Here is a 7,411-nt window from a genome sequence, read left to right as displayed (position 1 = left end):
ATGGGTTGTACTCTTGCATTGTTTTCTTCTTTGATTCTATTCTTCCTTCAATCCTTCACTAATACAGGTTAGGTTTTTAACAATCTTTCGCATTTCTCTTGTTTTTATTTTAATATTTACATTAGCTTATTCATTTTTGTTTATCTGCAAACATCGAGTAGTTCAAAATCGTACTACTTAATAATCAATATCAAGTTTTGTTTATGGTTATCTAACCCTCAACTTCTTTGTATTGAAAAACTTATTGAGTTGATTTCACTAAATTATTTATTGATTTTCTTTTTTGTTGAACTTGTTATTTATTGTTTTTCAGTATGCTTAAACATACAACAAGTTTATTAAGTTTTTAGGTTATTAATATAAAATATTAATCGACATTGACAAAACATAGAAAATGCAGGAGTAATATTCTGATCTGTTAAAAAAACAGAGATGCTAGGTTCAAAAAAGAATTTAACAAATTTTTTGCCGAAATAATGTGGACATGTGGCATGATTCTGTTCAAAGTTTGACTGAATCTGGGTCTTTCTCCTTACGAGTTATTCATCTTTTAAGAGTCAGGATTCCATCAAACTTTCAAAAAGGACTTGCCACATCATTTTAACAAAAATTTTGTCAAATGTTTTTGTGAACTTAGCATTTCCCAAAAATAATAATTTGACAATAATTATTTATTCTATTTTTATATGCAGGAGCTCAACGAGTTGGGGTAAATTATGGTATGTTAGGGGATAATCTTCCATCTCATGACAAAGTAGTATCTCTAATTAAATCAAGAAACATTCAAAGAATTCGAATATTTGATCCAAATCCAAATGCCTTACAAGCTCTGAAAAATTCTGGAATCGAAGTCATCGTCGGGACATATAATAACGATCTTCCACAACTTGCACGTGACGAGTCATTCGCCAAATCATGGGTTGAAACTCATATTCTTCCCTATGCGAATACCGTTTCGTTCAGATGCATATCAGCTGGTAACGAAGTGATTCCGTCTGAGTTGGCCACCAACGTTCCTAAGGCTATCATCAACCTCGATGCCGCTATAAAAAATGCCGGGCTTAAAATTCCGGTGAGCACCACCATTTCCATGGCAGGTTTAAAGAAATCATATCCACCTTCTGCTGGTCAATTTACTAAGGAGACAGCTAATAACTTGAGTCCAGTAGTGAAGTTTTTGTCAGCCTCAAAATCCCCATTATTAGTCAATGTTTATCCATACTTTGCCTATGCTAGTAACCCTAAACAAATAAGTTTAAACTATACACTCTTTAGATCTGGTAGAGTTGTTAAAGATGGTAGATTAAGGTATACAAACTTGTTTGATGCCATGGTTGATGCAGTACATTCAGGGGTAGAGAAAATTAATGGTGGAAAAGGTGTTGATATTATCGTAGGAGAAACAGGTTGGCCGTCAGCAGGTAACGAGGTATTCACTAGTGTTAGTAATGCTATGACATATCATAATAACTTAATAGCTCATCTAGCCGAAAACCATGGTACACCAAAGAGACCAGACAACAAACTCGAGACCTACTTATTTGCTTTATTCAATGAGGATCTTAAACCTGCTGGAGTTGAGAGAAATTTTGGTTTGTTTTATCCTGATACAACTGAAGTTTATCATGTTAATTTTTCTTCGGCTTGAAAGAACTTTATTGTATTGATAACACGTTATTTTGAATAGACAAATATAATGTTATTTTACATGATGTTGTTAGAATAATATTTTGACTTATGAGCTACAACTACTAGTTCTTGATTTTAACATGATATTGTAGACATGAGAATATTTCACTTTTTTTTTTTTTTCGAATTCTTTAATTGATAGATACACAGCAAAGTGATCAAGTTGGACCGGCCTAACTGAATCATTGGATCCAAGCATTACGAGGTGTTAGTGCATCATATAGCCATCACCAGTCGTACTTTGTGTTTCCGGCACCACCATTCCTCTGCGACTTGACAGATTTAACTTCGTGCACTTATTTATATTTGAGCTACTGTTACACTACTGGCTGTCCCAGTTAATATATTAATTGTGTTACCTTGTCTTTGCTCGACGACTATTTTCTTTTGATTTTAGTTATAATCTTAAAATCTACTTCTATATTGACTTATTTAAGGAAATCATCTTCATTCCCCTGCCTCGTATTGACTTTGTTGTGTTCTGTTTATTTCTTTCTTCTTGATTTGGCATCTGAATTGTGATTACCTTCTCAACCTTAGTTGGGAGATAGTATGCTATTACTCGAGGGCCTCTTCTTAGGAGTTTAATAGGCTATTCTGGTTCAATTAACTGCAACTATAATACAATTATGCAAAAGTCAAGCTATAGCTTCGTGGTTGAGAAGTTGGTTCGTGTGATGATGGTAAAAGGTTCAAACTCGGTCAAAGGTTCAAATCCACCCTAAGCCGACAACTCTGTGGGCCTAAATGAAGCATCCGGGTCTATTGAAGATAGCATTGGAAAATAATGTACCCCTAGTGGTGGCCAACCGCACGGCCCGTTTGACAGCCGTGGCGTGTCTAACACATCACGACCACGCCAGGCACGGCTTTGAGCCATGTCGTGTTGTGCCATGCCCTACCGTGCTCAGACTACAATGTCTTGGCCCAGAAACGCCTCATAGCAACGACCCAGACGTTGTCGTGCCGTTCTCGTGGCGGTCCCAGCCGTTGTTGTGCCGGGTCGTGGCTAATGAACCAGCTGTTGCGAAACGTAACAAAAGAAAGCACTAAATAATTTTCAAGTAAAACGTTGTTATCTTTGTTTAAACTTTAGAATCTATGTTTATTTTATTACTCAATAATTTTATTAACTATTAATTTTATCAATTAACAACTACTTTCAACAAAATAACAATAATATTTTGTAAATTAACTACCCGTTTTTAACGGGTTAGCGTGTCGTGTTTCCGTTCCTAATGTGCCGTGGTTGAAGGGTCTGGGAGCTTAAAATCCCAGACCCGCCACGACCCGCTTGACTCATGACGGGTCGGCACGACACCACACCCGACGTTCCGTACCATGTCGTGTTGCCTTATAAACGGGTTGTGCCGGTCCTTTCCGTGCCGACACGACCCGTTGGCCACCACTATGTACACCATCCATCGAATTGCTAAATGCAATCTATACTGTCAATTTTAATTGATGGTGTATAAAGAGAGGGGCATTTTGTGCTAAGATTCACACCTACTACTCAGAACTCGCGACCAGACTAAAAAAAGAAGAGTCATAATTTTGAATCGAACCGTTTACCAAAAGAATCGGGTATGCCTTGGGTGCATTGAATTCAACCAAATACGACTATATTTGGGTGTGTTATGAAGAAGAACACACACAACCAAGAAAAGAAAAAAGAAATAAACAATCATACTAAATATAAGAGATTTACGTGGTTTAGTTTATTGGACCTACTCCACGACGAACAATGGCGCGATGATTTCTATTATGATAAGAAGAACAACTTACACCGATAGTAAGATATCTCTAGGGTTTCATTTTATATATATAGCCGATTGAAAATCTTAATCCCACCACCTCTCTTAAATCTGAAATTTACATGGATTACATTGATAATCGTTTAACATAAGCCCTGCCTCGAAGACCTTTAACACAAATCAACCCTACTCTAAAGGTCACCCCTGCTTATGAGGCCAGGCTTGCTGAACATGCCCAAAAATATAATGTTGCGGTCGTTTTGGCACAGAACAAACAAGGTTAGTTATCGAGGCATATTCCAGATAGATTTTTTGTTATGTAGATTACCTTTTTTTTTAATAAGTTTCTGTTAGTAAGATGTTTACTTCCATTGTGGCTAATGTATTTAGGTACAAAGCACCACACGCTCTACGTCTGGTCTTCGATCTTGCTTATATTCAAACTTTCCAAGACCCACCCCATGGCATCCAAGTTGAGGGAGAGAATTTTCAACAAAAAAAAAAAAAAAAAAAAAAGTTGAGGGAGAGAAATTTCATAAGCAGCGTTTTAATCCTCCACCTTGACGTCAATATACCGCCATCATATGTAAAACTTATCGCCATTGTCGCAATGCAATGTAAGGGTCTTCTCTCCAAAATGCCTTCAACATCTGTAGATTCCAATAAACGCTACGCAATGCTTAAACTTAAAAATTGTCATTGTCGTGGTCAACATACCGGCTGGATTTTCTTCTACGGGTATCTTTTTCAGTGTGATCTTTCGTTCTTCCATCACTGATGGGCCTAAAAGGTTATCCTAAAAGGTCTCCACCCGCAAGTATACGGGCGTCAAGTAATAGTTTCGGTAAGACCGGTTCGTTCCTCAGAGACTAAGTTAAACTAAATTCTAACCTTAAAACTATTGAGATTTAAAATTGGTTTGATTGAGGTAAAATAAAAATAAAATATAAAACTCAAAAATAGATAAAGAAATAAGTCGGTATTCAGAAAAAGGGAGCCTAGGGTTTTCGAATCCGTCTTCCTAACAATTCTAACAACAATTTAATTTTGATCTAATTAGAGAGTTCTTTATATAACTCAGGTTTTAGTCCATGAACGGTCTAAAAACCCGGAAGATTTTATCGTTAAAATAGTAAAAACTTTAATAAATTTATCGAGAAAATGATTATTATGACTTCATCTAAAACCCTAGATAGAAAAGATTTAGCTACTCATGCTAGAAACGATAAATATTTGAATTAGTATAAGAAAAAGAAGAAAGAAACTTAACTTTTCTGCGATTTTCCCACCAAACAGAGCCTTAAGGAGTTGATTTTCGTCTGTTTTTCCTGGAAATCTGCCAAAGCACCCTCTGGGAAAACGATTTTCTCGTCTTCCCGGAAATGGTTTCCCTCTGGGAAATTTATTTTCTCATCTTCTTCAACCTTCTTTCTCTCTCTAACCTCCTGTTTCTCTCTTTATCTCTTACTCTAATCTCTCTCTCTATGTTATCTACTTCTCTCTCACTAAGAAACAGGAAACAAAAAGAAAGAGAAAATCGAAAATAAAATAAAGATGAACTTAATTTTCACAACCGAGTCTCTCTCTCTCTCTACAATATCTCTCTGTCTCTCTCTCTAACTTTCTCTCTTCCTCTTTAATCTCTCTCTCTTTCTCACTAAGAAACAGAGTTTAACAAAGAAAAATCAAAACAATTCAAGAAACAAACTGAAAGTGATAAGCTGCCCCTCTCTTTCTCTCTCTACTGTTCTCTTTTATCAAACTCGTCTTTTTCTTCCTTTCTCTAAAACCGATCCTTCTCTGTTATATAAGTCTGAACCCATCAAATCTCGGCCAAAACAAATTTGATTTCTTCCTCCAATATCTCTCTAAATCCGAACAACCCTCTCGGTTCTTTAGCTGTCTCGACCCTGTTTTCTTCTATCAACTCTCTCTCCCCTCCCTTCAGCCGAACTCTTCTGTTATATAGACCTAAAGATCAATCGGATCTCCCCTCTAACCGACTCCCAAATTCTTCTCTATCCCTTTATGTTTTGAATTCGAAAAAAAAGATTTGAAAAATGGAGGGAGAGAATATAGAGAAACAGTTCACGTACTGTTTGTAGGGATGGAGATTTGGTGTATTGCGGCTTGATGAATAAAGGTGCAACGCAACTCCTCGGATTAGAACATGTGGACGGAGAATGCATAGACCGTTAGATCTGGCATTGCGAGCACGGGACTATAGAAGTATCTTGCGCCGGGTTACACAGAGTGAGCATCTTAGGAGTGATCCCGAATATAACCTGCGTGACCACCAGTATACCGAAATATTCTCCCTCACTATCAGCTTACAGGCCACGTGTCTCTGATAGTATATGTTGACTTTTAGTCAACTGATTTGACTCGGACTTTGACCTTGAATTTTTTGCACAACCGGACTCCGATTCGACTTCCGTCTTCACCCACGGACTCGTCTTGGACTCTACTTTCCATCCGAACACTAATCTTGACCAAGAAGTCAGAATCAAAAAATGACCAAAATGCCCCTAGTCTATATTCTTTTTGACTTTATCCGTTTTGCACGCGTAACTCTGTAAAAAGGTACCTGAACATAAAAGAGAGTAATTCGTGAGAGTAACAGCTCGATATGGACTAACTAGCTCCAATTAAGAGATTGAAATGAGGCATTTTCATGACTCATCAATCACATCTTTGATAAAGTGATAACTGACATCAATGTGTTTAGTTATCCCCTGATAGATTTGATTTCGGTCAAATAAACCGCACTCTGGTTATCACAATACTCATTTGTCACCTCTTGCTTCAAACCCAAATCACCAACTAAACTCATTAGTTATATTACTTCCTTCACTGCTTCTGTTACTGTCATATACTCATTTTCAGTTGTAGACAATGCAACTACTGATTGTAGCATTGCTTTCTAAGTTATGGGACTTCCACAAAGAGTGAATGTATTAGCCTTTCAATGATCATTTTTTATCAAGATCTTCTGAAGAATGTGAATCGATATATCCAACTGCTAACCCGTAAGTATCACTACTTCTCCAATGCACTAGACCAATATCTTAAGTACCACTTAGCTATCATAGTCACAACTTGCCAACGACCTCTCCTCGATCTACCCATGTATCTGCGGAGTACACAAACGACATGTGAAATATCTATCCTTGTGCAAATAGCACACAAGAGGCCACCCACTGCACTAGATAACGCACTCGAGACATATACTCTGTTTCTCATCAGTTTATGGTGACAATCTACTTCAAAGCTAAAAATGTGCTTCCAAAGAGGTACTTACAGGTTTCCTCTTGCATTCCAAAACAATCCAAGACCATCTCAATGTAAAAATGTCGTCTTAACATATACCCCTAAATTTCAAACCTCTTTGGGTAATGCATATAAATTTTCTCTTTCAACTCGCCTTGTAAAAATGCAGTCTTAACATCAAGTTGTTCCAGTTCTAAATTATTCAAGTAATACTTTACAAAGCTACGTTTAAACACAAGAGAAAAATACCCCATTGAAGTCAATCCCTTGTGTCTGCGTGAACCCCCATTGCGACCAACCATGCTTTGAATCGTGCATCCTCAATTCCACAGATTCCTTTTTAATTCTTGGAAACCCATAACCAAAATCCCTTAATGTCTGCATTTAACACTAGCTAACCAGGATCATATGCAAGAACTAATAAGAACGAGAATCGGGAAAAACTAACCTTTGTCGCAATTTTTCCCTCGAACCTTTCCAATCGCGTGTGAAGATCAAGAGCTCCAGTTGTCGCTCCTCTACTTGAGACACCGAGTAGGTTAACTTGACCTCCCTTCCTTAATGTCTGCTAAGACTTCATGGAAGGTTGAGAAGAATCCTTCTTCTTAACTAGATAGGTAGAATGAGAGATTTTTCTCTAAAATCCTCTCTCTCTAAGATGTCTGAGAGAGATGATTTTCCTTCAGAAAATTCCACAC

General features: G+C 37.2%; 1 pseudogene; it reads left to right on the top strand.

Moving 5' to 3' along the window:
- On the top strand, positions 1-1,648 carry LOC147537528 (putative glucan endo-1,3-beta-glucosidase GVI pseudogene; annotated as a pseudogene).
- The last annotated feature ends 5,763 nt before the right edge of the window (positions 1,649-7,411 follow it).

The sequence above is a fragment of the Eschscholzia californica genome, unplaced genomic scaffold (genome assembly GCF_041429995.1).
Source record: "Eschscholzia californica isolate CP2 unplaced genomic scaffold, dmEscCali1.0.p SCAF_5, whole genome shotgun sequence".
Classification (NCBI taxonomy): Eukaryota; Viridiplantae; Streptophyta; class Magnoliopsida; order Ranunculales; family Papaveraceae; genus Eschscholzia; species Eschscholzia californica.
Note: the sequence above shows the minus strand (reverse complement) of the source record. Positions and strands in the feature narration are given on the sequence as shown.